The sequence below is a fragment of the Schistocerca nitens genome, chromosome 3 (assembly GCF_023898315.1).
Source record: "Schistocerca nitens isolate TAMUIC-IGC-003100 chromosome 3, iqSchNite1.1, whole genome shotgun sequence".
In the NCBI taxonomy this organism is placed as follows: Eukaryota; Metazoa; Arthropoda; class Insecta; order Orthoptera; family Acrididae; genus Schistocerca; species Schistocerca nitens.
In genome coordinates this window covers 883,158,461-883,171,499 of record NC_064616.1, presented here as the reverse complement: position 1 = coordinate 883,171,499, position 13,039 = coordinate 883,158,461, and the positions used below count along the sequence as shown (strand labels likewise).

At 45.0% G+C, this 13,039-nt stretch overlaps 1 protein-coding gene across 2 annotated transcripts in view; it reads left to right on the top strand.

Annotated features, from left to right (window-relative positions):
- LOC126249803 (uncharacterized) overlaps positions 1–13,039 on the top strand; it is a 619,524-nt gene that overhangs the window by 496,952 nt on the left and 109,533 nt on the right. The gene's annotated exons all lie outside the window — the stretch shown is intronic.

The window sequence follows — 13,039 nt, the reverse complement described above, 5'->3', positions numbered from 1 at the left end:
TAGTTCTGCAAGGTTCGCAGGAGAGCTTCTGTAAAGTTTGGAATGTAGGAGACGAGATACTGGCAGAAGTAGAGCTGTGAGACCGGGCTTGAGTCGTGCTTCGGTAGCTCAGATGGTAGAGCACTTGCCCGCGAAAAGGCAAAGGTCCCGAGTTCGAGTCTCGGTCGGGCACACAGTTTTAATCTACCAGGAAATTTCAGTACCTTTGGTGTTGTACGGCCACAGAATAAATCCTAGTGCTTCACGTCTAGTGTTTGGTTTGTTGTGGTACAGCTATTCTGGTGTAAATTTTTGGTAAATGCACCAAAATGACTGTGTTGTAGGTATATAAAACTTTGTCCGAATAGACATCGAAAGGCCCAGAGTTACCGACCGACTGCCGAGTCATCTTCAGACGATAGGCATCACAGGATGCGAGTATGCAGGGGCGTGTGGTCAGCACGCCGCTCTCCCTGTCCTTGTCAGCTTTCGTCACTGGAGCCGCTAGTTTCCAGTCAAATGGGTCCTTCACTGGCCTCACAAGAGCTGAGTGCACCAGCCTTGCCAACAGCGCTCGGCAGTCTCCGAGTCTCCAGCCAAGCCCTACAGTGCTCAACTTCAGTGATGTGACAGCAACCGGTATTAGCACAGAGGCAAGGCCGTTGGTGGGTATAGAAAACAAAAGCAAAGTTCCTACCATTTTGGTATAGATACGAATGAATGTGGCTACATGTAGGACTTACTAGCAGGCTGAACACAATGCGTTGTTCTTAACATGACGAAATCAATACATGTAACGGTAATTTGAGGATTACCCCAAGGGACTGTCACAGGACCGATATTGCTTGGTTCAAATGGCTCTGAGCACTATGGGACTTAACATCCGTGGTCATCAGTCCCCTAGAACTTAGAACTACTTAAACCTAACTAACCTAAGGACATCACACACATCCATGCCCGAGGCAGGATTCGAACCTGCGACCGTAGCAGTCGCGCGGTTCCGGACTGAGCGCCTAGAACCGCTAGACCACCGCGGCCGGCGATATTGCTTACGGTGTCGATAAATGATTTAGTGGGTAACGTTTGAAATAGATTTGCGCTCTACCAAAACTATGGTTCGGTAGTTCTGGTACAGCACATAAATGACGCAGGAAATGGTAGAATTATCGGTAGTATTGGTAGCGTTGCTAGGTGAAGAAACATAAACAAATGTATTGAGAGAAACTGGGAGTTGACGACTTCTTTTTGTATTTTGTTTGTTTTTCACATAATTAAAATTACACATTATTCAGTGTTAGTCCATTGTGTATTTTATATCCGTAAAAGTATAAATTGCATTTTGATGTCATAAAAATTATTTGATCGTATAACTTCTGCGGTTTTGTGTAACCAAAGCAATTACTTTTGATGCAAGTAGAGTTTTTATGCACAAACGTAATAAATCTATATAATTATTGTTGTTATTTGTACTCAACGGAACTTTCTTCATCACAATCAAAGGCAAGAGCTCCCTGTTATTATTCGTAATTGCGAAAGTTGTTTATAAATAACAGAAACCTGTTTTATACAAGCTCAACGAAGAGCTGTTGTGCTGTTTGATATACTTTTTTGCGGTTTTTTAATTTCACCGTTTTTTGATGAAATTGCGATTTCTAGCGCCACACTATAAATCTGTATTGCATTTTGTTTATTTTTTCTACATTCTCTGTTTCACGTTACAAATCATAAATGTTTGTATAAAACCTGAATTAAACACTGACAGTTTCAATTTTGTTATAAATGCTGTTTAATTTTAAATAACAGATAGGAGGCTGACTAAGTAGAGCAGAGATGTTCTGAATGTTACGCAGCCTTTTATATATCTTCATTCAGTTAATGAACGATTCATCGCTTCTGGTTCTAGGCGAAAATGCTAAGACACTAATCGCATATGCAGACACAGTGATTGAAATGAGATTAACATGGTTACGTTCGTAACTGACCAAGGCTATTAGGAAAACTACGATAGTCTCGTTTACTCCTGAAAGTCTACAGTAGCCTACGGTAGCTTTGCAACCCTAGCCTGAAGCTTCATGAGGCTGTTGGCACACAGTGCTGTTGTCTTTAGGAAGGTTGCAACGTTATAAGACTGCAGCGAAATGCAGGAAGACCTGCGGATCGATGATTGTGCCGGGACTTGCAGTTGAAATTAAAAGCAAACAAACGGGACGTATTGCTCATAAATAGATGAAGAGATCAATTTTTTCTATAATGCTGTTGACGATAGATCACTATAAACATTAACGTCATAAACTACCTAGGAGTAGCTGTCTGGAGCTACCTAAACTGGAATGAGTACACAACTAATTCTAAGAAAAGCAGATGCCAGGCTGAGATTTACTGGAAGAATGAGAAAATGTAATTGATTCATCAAACAAGTGACTTGCGAAACAGTTGTAAAACCGATTCTTGATTACTGGTGAGGTTGGATTGATATAAGTTGCGATCATAAAGTTTCAGTTTGAAAGCCGTACACTCTAGAATCGGTACGCCAGTTAGGCAAAATCGCCGTGAGAACTGAGGCAATCATCGCGCCGACGCACCAGGCTGAAGATGCCCCTACACTGGAACACCGTGTCCTGCTGCACAGCCTAGTCCGACAGCAATCGTCGTTTCTTCAAGGCCTTTTCCGAGGGACCGAAGTAGTGATAATCACATGGAGAGAGATTAGGACTATAGGGCGGGAGCTAAAGGATCTCCCACGTGTGCTGGCGTAACTTTTGCGTTATGATATTTGTGATATAGGGACGGCATCTTGTGTCGGTGATGATGATGATGATGATGATGATGATGATGATGATGATGATGATGTTTGGTTTGTGGGGTGCTCAACTGCGCGGTCATCAGCGCCCGTACAAATTCCCAGTCCGTACACAGTTCAATCTAGCCACTTTCACGAATGATGATGGAATGATGAGGACAACACACACATCCAGTCCTCTGGCAGAGAAAAATCTCCAACACGGCCGGCAATCGAACCCGGGACCCCGCGATTCAGAGGTAGCAACGCTAGCCACTATCGAATCGCGGCCAGCACGGAACACGGCGCACCGTTCCACAACTGTGTTTTTCGGTACACAAGTTTCCCCACTCACAGTTTTCATTCTCTGATGTATGTCTACCAGTGTGTTCTTTGGCAGCCAAGGAAGAGACAACAGCACCTTGGTCCTGTTTGGCCGCATTGGATAAAAACGTCGCCATAGTTCGCGCTTCCTCATTTACCACACGTAGCAGAAAGACACAAAAGCCACAGTAATCCCTTGCTTTTTTTTTCCTTTATTGTATTTCAATTCCCCATCGGGGCGGAATCCCTTGCTTGCATGTCGCTGCTTATATACCCGAATGGGAGTTGTGCTACTTTGCGTATACGCTGCAGCAACGCCCTCAGACGGAAAATTTTTATTCCCCCCTTGTAGAAGAGTAGAGAATATCCAATGCTTCGTCATGAGATCGTTTAAGGGGGGGGGGGGGGGGGGGGTAGGACGTCAAACGTGCCGACTTGGAGCAGGAGAGGCACCACAGGACATTTTAATTTCCACTGTCTATACTTTCACAAGTAAATTCATAAAACTTTGTCAGCATGACCAGGAAGGATTCAGGATTCACATTCGTAGCAGTGGAAGTTCAAAAACATAACAAAATAATTTTTTTTACTTGTGAAATTTCATCATTTTTTCACTTACTATTGGCTGCATTTGTTGTTATAGGTACACTTTTCTTCATAAGTAAGAGAGACTGTTCGATGAATTTTGCACATCCTACAAACCATACTTACAGGTGTCTGAAACTCTAGAATCTATTTAATTTATGAAAAAATGAATGAGCTGTTACGTTTTAAACATTATGTTTAGAAAAAAATCAAATTTTGTAGTTAATTATCTAAATTTTTACCACAGTTTTTAATAGATTTGGAAAATTCTAGAGTTTCATACACCTGTAAGTATGGTTTGTATGCTGTGCAAAATTCATCAAAGAATCTTTCTTACTTGTGAAGAAAAATGTACCTATAGCAACAAATGCAGCCAACAGTAAGTGAAAAAATGATGAAATTTCGTATCTAAAAAAATATATATATATTGTTACGTTTTTGCACTTACACTGCTATGAGTGTGAATCCTGAATCCTTCCTGGTCTTGCTGACAAAGTTTTATGAATTTATTTGTAAAAGTATAGACAGTAGAAAATAAAATGTCCTGCGGTGCCTCTCCTGCTCCAAGTCGGCCCGTTTGACGTCCTACCCCCCCTTAATAACCGAGAGAGCGTTACGGAGATGCCCAACAAACTACAGTTCTAGCCGCTACAAGAGAGGTGTTGTGTATCACAGAAAAACTTACTGTTCAAATTCCGAGTGCGTTTGCTCCAAGAAGGTTCGTGCAACATATAACTGTCTCCCACATAGGCCTTACGAAATGGCTACGACGAGAATCAGGGAAATTTGAACTCAACTGCAACTGTGTGTGAAATCTTATGGGACTTAACTGCTGTCATCAGTCCCTAAGTTTACAAACTACTTAACCTAAATTAGCCTAAGGACAAACACACACACACACATGACCGAGGGAGGACTCGACCCTCCACCGCGACCAGCCGCACAGCATTTGAACTCATATGTAGATATATCAGCAGTTGTTTATCCCACGCACCATTCACGAATGGAACAAGGATAGGGAGAAATTGTTGTGCTACCAGAAGCATACATGCAGCTGTAGATTGACCCGAAATAAAATTAGAGGGACAGTGGGGTTTATAACGCCAAGGTTATTGTCTATCTAGTCAATCACCCTGTAGCAAGATACGGGCACGGAAAAACAGCGCGTGCACCGTGGTCCGAATCTATTTCCTGAATCCCCTTAGTCCACTACAAGTATTCTTTCACGTGGATGTCACAGTAATCCGCATACGTTAGTAGGGCCTCCGACCACCCTGCGTGTGCTACGATAGCCTACCAGGAGCCCAAGGGTAGCCAGAAACATTCAAACTTGTAAGGGTGTTGCAGAATATGTGTTTGCTGAAAAATAACCGTTCAGAAAAAAATTCGATACGTTGCGCCGTTTCCGCTTTAATTAGAATTGAAGTTAGCCAATCAGGCCGTTGTGCGCGCAAATGTGGCCCGTCAGATACAATTAGTGTGAGTTGTTCTCACAGTATAGATCAGGCCTGTTCATCGATCTACCCGTGCGAGGTGCGCGCTCACCGGCAGTGAGAAATCGGCTGACTCACCGCGACATATGGTGGCGAAAGGAGGGTCGAGGGTAAGACAGGGGAGGGAAGGATCGGAAGAAGATTGCTCAGCAACGAGAATGTACTGTTCTACGGACATGCACCGCTAAACGCTGGTTGATTAATGCGTTTCGTGGAACATTTATTTTCGAAGGCTTAAAATGTCAATGAATACCACTTATTTTGCTATTCATTAATACATTAATGTCTAATACCACTTCCTAAGCACCGCTGATTCGAAGAGTTCTATGAGTACGCTTATGTAGGTAGATTTCCTTTCCTTCAATACGTTAAAAAGTTGCTCGCACAGGTATGTAGATCGAAACTTCGACATAACCGTAGCTGCAGACTGGTTAATCGTGGAAATTTGTGTTGAAGAAATAAAACTTTGCGACACTAAGATTATTATGAAACTTTTCACGCATCTGTCACAGTTCTGACTGTAGCTCAGTTTCCACAATGTCTGCGTCAACTGAAAATCAATGAAACCGTGCAACGCTTTGCAAACTGAAAGGCAATATAAGTTGCTTGAACTGCAGATTCATTTGTTGGGTGTTCCTCCTCAAAATAAAAATCATAGAGGAAATTCGGAGTAAGATTATTCAGATAGTTATTTCTCCGCTCGCATTATGAGGAATATTTTCGTCAGCCGAATCGCTTAATAGGGCTTTCTTAATTTTTGCACTTTCACTTCTCGCTGTTCGCCTTCCAGTTGTCGATAATCTTCTGTATGGAAGACACTGTAATGTAGTTGTGATCTGACTTTTATCTCTGTGTTCATACACTAACCATGTCAGGGCACCATAGCATACGCGTGGCGATAACATATTAGACCTGGTGACAAACAGACCAGAACTATTTGAAACAGTTAACGCAGAGCAGGGAATCAGCGATCATAAAGCGGTTACAGCATCGGTGATTTCAGCCGTAAATAGAAATCTTAAAAAAGGTAGGAAGATTTTTCTGTTCAGCAAAAGTGACAAAAAGCAGATTTCAGAATACTTGACGTCTCAACACAAAGTTTTATCTCAAGTACAGATAGTGTTGAGTATCAGTGGACAAAAACATCGTACAGTATGCATTAGATGAGTATGTACCAAGCAAGATCGTAAGAAAAAAAAATGGCTCTGAGCACTATGGGACTCAACTGCTGTGGTTATAAGTCCCCTAGAACTTAGAACTACTTAAACCTAACTAACCTAAGGACAGCACACAACACCCAGCCATCACGAGGCACAGAAAATCCATGACCCCGCCGGGAATCGAACCCGGGAACCCGGGCGTGGGAAGCGAGAACGCTACCGCACGACCACGAGATGCGGGCCAAGATCGTAAGAGATCGAAAAGAGCCACCGTGGTACAACAACCGAGTTAGAAAACTGCTACGGAAGCGGAAGGAACTTCACAGCAAACATAAACATAGTCAAAGCCTTGCAGACAAACAAAAATTACACGAAGCGAAATGCAGTGTGAGGAGGGCTATGCGAGAGGCGTTCAACGAATTAGAAAGTGAAGTTCTATGTACTAAATGGCAGTAAATCCTAAGAAATTCTGGTCTTATGTCAAAGCGGTAGGTGCATCAAAACAAGATGTCCAGACACTCTGTGACCAAAATGGTACTGAAACAGAGGATGACACACTAAAGGCCGGAATACTAACTGTCTTTTTCCAAAGCTGTTTCACAGAGGAAGACTGCACTGTAGATTGTCGCACAGATGACAAATTGGTAGATATCGAAATAGATGACAGAGGGATAGAAAAACAATTAAAATCGCTCAAAAGAGGAAAGGCCGCTGCACCTGATGGGATACCAGTTCGATTTTACACAGAGTACGCGAAGGAACTTGCCCCCTTCTTGCAGCAGTGTTCCGTAGGTTTCTAGAAGAGCGTAGCGTTCCAAAAGATTGGAATAGGGCACAGGTCATCCCCGTTTTCAAGAAGGGACGTCGAACGGATGTGCAGAACTATAGGCCTATATCCCTAACGTCGATCAGTTGTAAAATTTTAGAACACGTATTATGTTCGAGTATAATGACTTTTCTGAAGACTAGAAATCTACTCTGTAGGAATCAGCTCGGGTTTCGAAAAAGACGATCGTATGAAACCCAGCTCGCGCTATTCGCTCACGAGACTTAGAGGGCCATATACACGGGTTCCCAGGTAGAGGCCGTGTTTCTTGACTTCCGCAAGGCGTTTGATACAGTTCCCCACAGTCGTTTAATGAACAAAGTAGGAGCATATGGACTATCAGACCAATTGTGTGATTGGATTGAAGAGTTCATAGATAACAGAACGCAGTATGTCATTCCCAATGGAGAGAAGTCTTCCGAAGTGAGAGTGATTTCGGGTGTTCCGCAGGGGAGTGTCGTGGGACCGTTGCTATTCACAATATATATACACTCCTGGAAATTGAAATAAGAACACCGTGAATTCATTGTCCCAGGAAGGGGAAACTTTATTGACACATTCCTGGGGTCAGATACATCACATGATCACACTGACAGAACCACAGGCACATAGACACAGGCAACAGAGCATGCACAATGTCGGCACTAGTACAGTGTATATCCACCTTTCGCAGCAATGCAGGCTGCTATTCTCCCATGGAGACGATCGTAGAGATGCTGGATGTAGTCCTGTGGAACGGCTTGCCATGCCATTTCCACCTGGCGCCTCAGTTGGACCAGCGTTCGTGCTGGACGTGCAGACCGCGTGAGACGACGCTTCATCCAGTCCCAAACATGCTCAATGGGGGACAGATCCGGAGATCTTGCTGCCCAGGGTAGTTGACTTACACCTTCTAGAGCACGTTGGGTGGCACGGGATACATGCGGACGTGCATTGTCCTGTTGGAGCAGCAAGTTCCCTTGCCGGTCTAGGAATGGTAGAACGATGGATTCGATGACGGTTTGGATGTACCGTGCACTATTCAGTGTCCCCTCGACGATCACCAGTGGTGTACGGCCAGTGTAGGAGATCGCTCCCCACACCATGATGCCGGGTGTTGGCCCTGTGTGCCTCGGTCGTATGCAGTCCTGATTGTGGCGCTCACCTGCACGGCGCCAAACACGCATACGACCATCATTGGCACCAAGGCAGAAGCGACTCTCATCGCTGAAGACGACACGTCTCCATTCGTCCCTCCATTCACGCCTGTCGCGACACCACTGGAGGCGGGCTGCATGATGTTGGGGCGTGAGCGGAAGACGGCCTAACGGTGTGCGGGACCGTAGCCCAGCTTCATGGAGACGGTTGCGAATGGTCCTCGCCGATACCCCAGGAGCAACAGTGTCCCTAATTTGCTGGGAAGTGGCGGTGCGGTCCCCTACGGCACTGCGTAGGATCCTACGGTCTTGGCGTGCATCCGTGCGTCGCTGCGGTCCGGTCCCAGGTCGACGGGCACGTGCACCTTCCGCCGACCACTGGCGACAACATCGATGTTCTGTGGAGACCTCACGCCCCACGTGTTGAGCAATTCGGCGGTACGTCCACCCGGCCTCCCGCATGCCCACTATACGCCCTCGCTCAAAGTCCGTCAACTGCACATACGGTTCACGTCCACGCTGTCGCGGCATGCTACCAGTGTTAAAGACTGCGATGGAGCTCCGTATGCCACGGCAAACTGGCTGACACTGACGGAGGCGGTGCACAAATGCTGCGCAGCTAGCGCCATTCGACGGCCAACACCGCTGTTCCTGGTGTGTCCGCTGTGCCGTGCGTGTGATCATTGCATGTACAGCCCTCTCGCAGTGTCCGGAGCAAGTATGGTGGGTCTGACACACCGGTGTCAATGTGTTCTTTTTTCCATTTCCAGGAGTGTATATAAATGACCTTGTGGATAACATCGGAAGTTGACTGAGGTTTTGCGGATTATGCTTTGGTATATCGAGAGGTTGTAACAATGGAAAATTGTACTGAAATGCAGGAGGATCTGCAACGAATTGACGCATGGTGCAGGGAATGTCAATTGAATCTCAATGTAGACAGGTGTAATGTGCTACGAATAGACAGAAAGAAAGGTCCTTTATCATTTGGCTACAATATAGTAGGTCAGCAACTGGAAGCAGTTAATTCCATAAATTATCTGGGAGTAGGCATCAGGAGTGATTTAAAATGGAATGACAATTTAAAATTAATCGTCGGTAAAGCAGATGCCAGACTGAGATTCGTTGGAAGACTCCTAAAGAAATGCAGTCCGAAAACAAAGGAAGTAGGTTACAGTACACTTGTTCGCCAACTGCTTGAATACTGCTCACCAGTGTGGGATCCGTACCAGATAGGGTTGATAGAAGAGAGCGCGCTTCGTTACAGGGTCATTTAGTAATCGCGAAAGCGTTACGGAAATGTTAGATAAACTCCATTGGAAGACTCTGCAAGAGAGACACTCAGTCGCTCGGTACCGGCTTTTGTTGAAGTTTCGAGAACATACCTTCACCGAGAAGTCAAGAAGTATATTGCTCCCTCCTACGAATATCTCACGAAGAGACCATGAGGATAAAATCAGAGAGATTAGAGCCCACACAGAGGCATATCGACAATCTTTCTTTCCACGAACAATACGAGACTGGAATAGAAGGGAGAACCGACAGAGGTACTCAAGGTACCCTCCGCCACACACCGTCGGGTGGCTTGGGGAGTATGGATGTAGATGTAGATGTAGATACTATAAACATAAAGCACCCTGCACTGACCATATGTCATGCTAATTTTCATCAACTGAAAAAAAAAGGTTGCTCTCCATTTAAAACACTGTATGTTCGTGTCTAAGGCTACGCCGAACGTAATTACATTCATCCCTTTGAAGGCTGCGCTTCTGTTGCCTTTCCACTGCTCTTCATAATGTCTGACCACACAATTTTACTGCGAGCGCTTACTCCCCAAGCGGCAAGCGAGCGGGAGCGCTATTCCTCATCTAGCCGCATCCTGAACAGGTCTTGTGTAGATGAAAGCGCACGAGACTTCTCAGACTTTGGCTCGGGTTCGACCCTCTCTACCATCCAGTGTCCAATTTTTGTATCGTTCTCTTGTTCGCATATAGGAAACCAAACGAAGAACACGTCTGGCGGCACCGTCTCTGGTGGGTCGCTTGAATTTGGCGCGTGCAACAGCCTGAGTGGCTGACTTCAATGCTAACTAGCTCGGAATCGGCGCAGCGTATCAAATTTTTTTTATTAATAGTTATTTCTCAGCAGAAACTATCCTGCAACACTCTTGCAAGCTTTTCAGACTGATTCCGGCCAACCTGTATACCGGGTGTTCCTTCTATGAGCCATCAAGCACATTTTATCTGCTCTTTTGGCAGCTGCAATTTCGTTTTTTCAACGTGTAGCTGGAATCAGACCAAATAAATACTTTTCATCACGTGCTTCATCTCTGTGTCGTCGGGGGGGGGGAGGGTCGGTTTTTTTCCCGTTAGCGAAAAAATTATCTCAAAAAGGGAATTTTATGTGTCCATTCTATAGAGCGGCCACAATGTAGTCTAGTGAGATATTTGTTTCATCGATATGTATCAAGAGAACCAGATCTCCATCAGCGACAGCACTGCCCTGGCCCGCACTGACTGCTACCACCATGCAGCAGCTCTGCTCAGTCGCTGTTGGAGAACTGATTATATCGATAAAACAAATATCGCACCAAATTAGTTCTTGGCCGCTCTATATAATGGGCACGTAAAATTCCACTTTTCAAATCAATTTGTGTGTAACGGGAAACAAACCGACGCTTTCCGTCGACAATGGACGCCGCATGAAAAAAATGATGAGCAGTATTTGTCTGGTCAACTCCGACTAAACTTTGCAAAAACTAAATTGCAAATATCGGCCGAAACATCAGAGAAAAGGCGCCTATGTCTCTTAGGAGGGCTACCCGGCAAATGCAGAACTAGGTACACAGCAGTCTATCGACAGGCCTGAGATCTTTGCGAGCGGATTACTTGCTAGCAGAGCCACCACGTCTGCAGTCAGAATCTTCATTTATCAGTCAGTTTTTGTGTTCCTCGATACGAATTCAAGTCTAGTCTACAGGGCTGCAAACATTGGCTATCACTGCCAATTGGGGAGCAGCCCATTCACGTTTGTTCGCACACATAAGGCGTTCCATCAAGACGGTTATCTTATGCGTATTAACAACTGCACGGTGCGTACTTGAGGACTAGGCATTCGGATCTACCGTGGTCGCTGCCTTTAACCTCCACTAAGATGTAGCTAAGGGATTTCCTATCATTTGTGTCAGATAATTTCCGGCGACAATAACTGTGAGATAAAGCTCTGTAGAATAGGCTTGTCTATATTGCCTTCCAAACTCACGAATACCTGCCCCGTATTCCCAGTGCAAAATGTGACTCGTTGCTAAGTCCCTATAATTTTCTACGTTGCTCTCGTCTGACGACACAACAAGCTAAAATGCCAACGTTCAGAATTTAACAGAATACCGTGCAGAACACATAACTGTAGCACGAATTTTTGTGTAGCCGCAACTAATTTTAATTGATTCGTATATCTTGCATAACAAAGGCTACTCATCAGAGTTCCCTACATCTTTAAAAATGAATTAAATGTGTTTACGGTAATGAGTGAAACTTTGTTATAATAACAAAATTTTAAAATTCATACTTTCATTTTTCTCCCATTTTACAAGTACTTTGTATTGCTCATAATGGCATTATACAAATATTTATATGGAATTATTTTGAATAACTACACTACTGGCCATTAAAATTGCTACACCAAGAAGAAATGCAGATGATAAACTGGTATTCATTGGACAAATATATTATACTAGAACTGACATGTGATTACATTTTCACGCAATTTGGGTGCATAGATCCTGAGAAATCAGTACGCAGAACAATCACCCCTGGCCGTAATAACGGCCTTGAAACGCCTGGGCATTGCGTCAAACAGAGCTTGGATGGCGTGTACAGGTACAGCTGCCCATGCAGCTTCAACACGATACCGCAGTTCATCAAGAGTATGGCGTATTGTGACGAGCCAGTTGCTCGGCCACCATTCACCAGACGTTTTCAGTTGGTGAGAGATCTGGAGAATGTGCTGGCCAGGGCAGCAGTCGAACATTTTATGTATCCAGAAAAGGCCCCTACAGGACCTGCAACATGCGGTCGTGCATTATCCTGCTGAAATGTAGGGTTTAGCAGGGATCTAATGAAGGGTAGAGCCACGGCTCGTAACACATCTGAAATATAACGTCCACTGTTCAAAGTGCCGTCAATGCAAACAAGAGGTGACCGAGGCGTGTAACCAATGGCACCCCATACCATCACGCCGGGTGAAACGCCAGGATGGCGATGGCGAATACACGCTTCCAACGTGCGTTCACCGCGATGTCGCTAAACACGGATGCGAACATCATGACGCTGTAAACAGAACCTGGATTCATCCGAAAAAATGATGTTGTGCCATTCTTGCACCCAGGTTCGTCGTTGAGTACACCATCGCAGGCGCTCCTGTCTGTGATGCAGCGTCAAGGGTAACCGCAGCCATGGTCTCCGAGCTGATAGTCCATGCTGCTGCAAACGTCGTCGAACTGTTCCTGCAGATGGTTGTTGTCTTGGATACGTCCCCATCTGTTGACTCGGGGATCGTGACGTGGCTGCACGATCCGTTACAGCCATGCGGATAAGATGTCTGTCATCTCGACTGCTAGTGATACGAAGCCGTTGGGATCCAGCACGGCATTCCGTATTACGCTTCTGAACCCACCGATTCCATATTCTGCTACCAGTCGTTGGATCTCGACCAACGCGAGCAGCAATGTCGCGATAGGCTACAATCCGACCTTTATC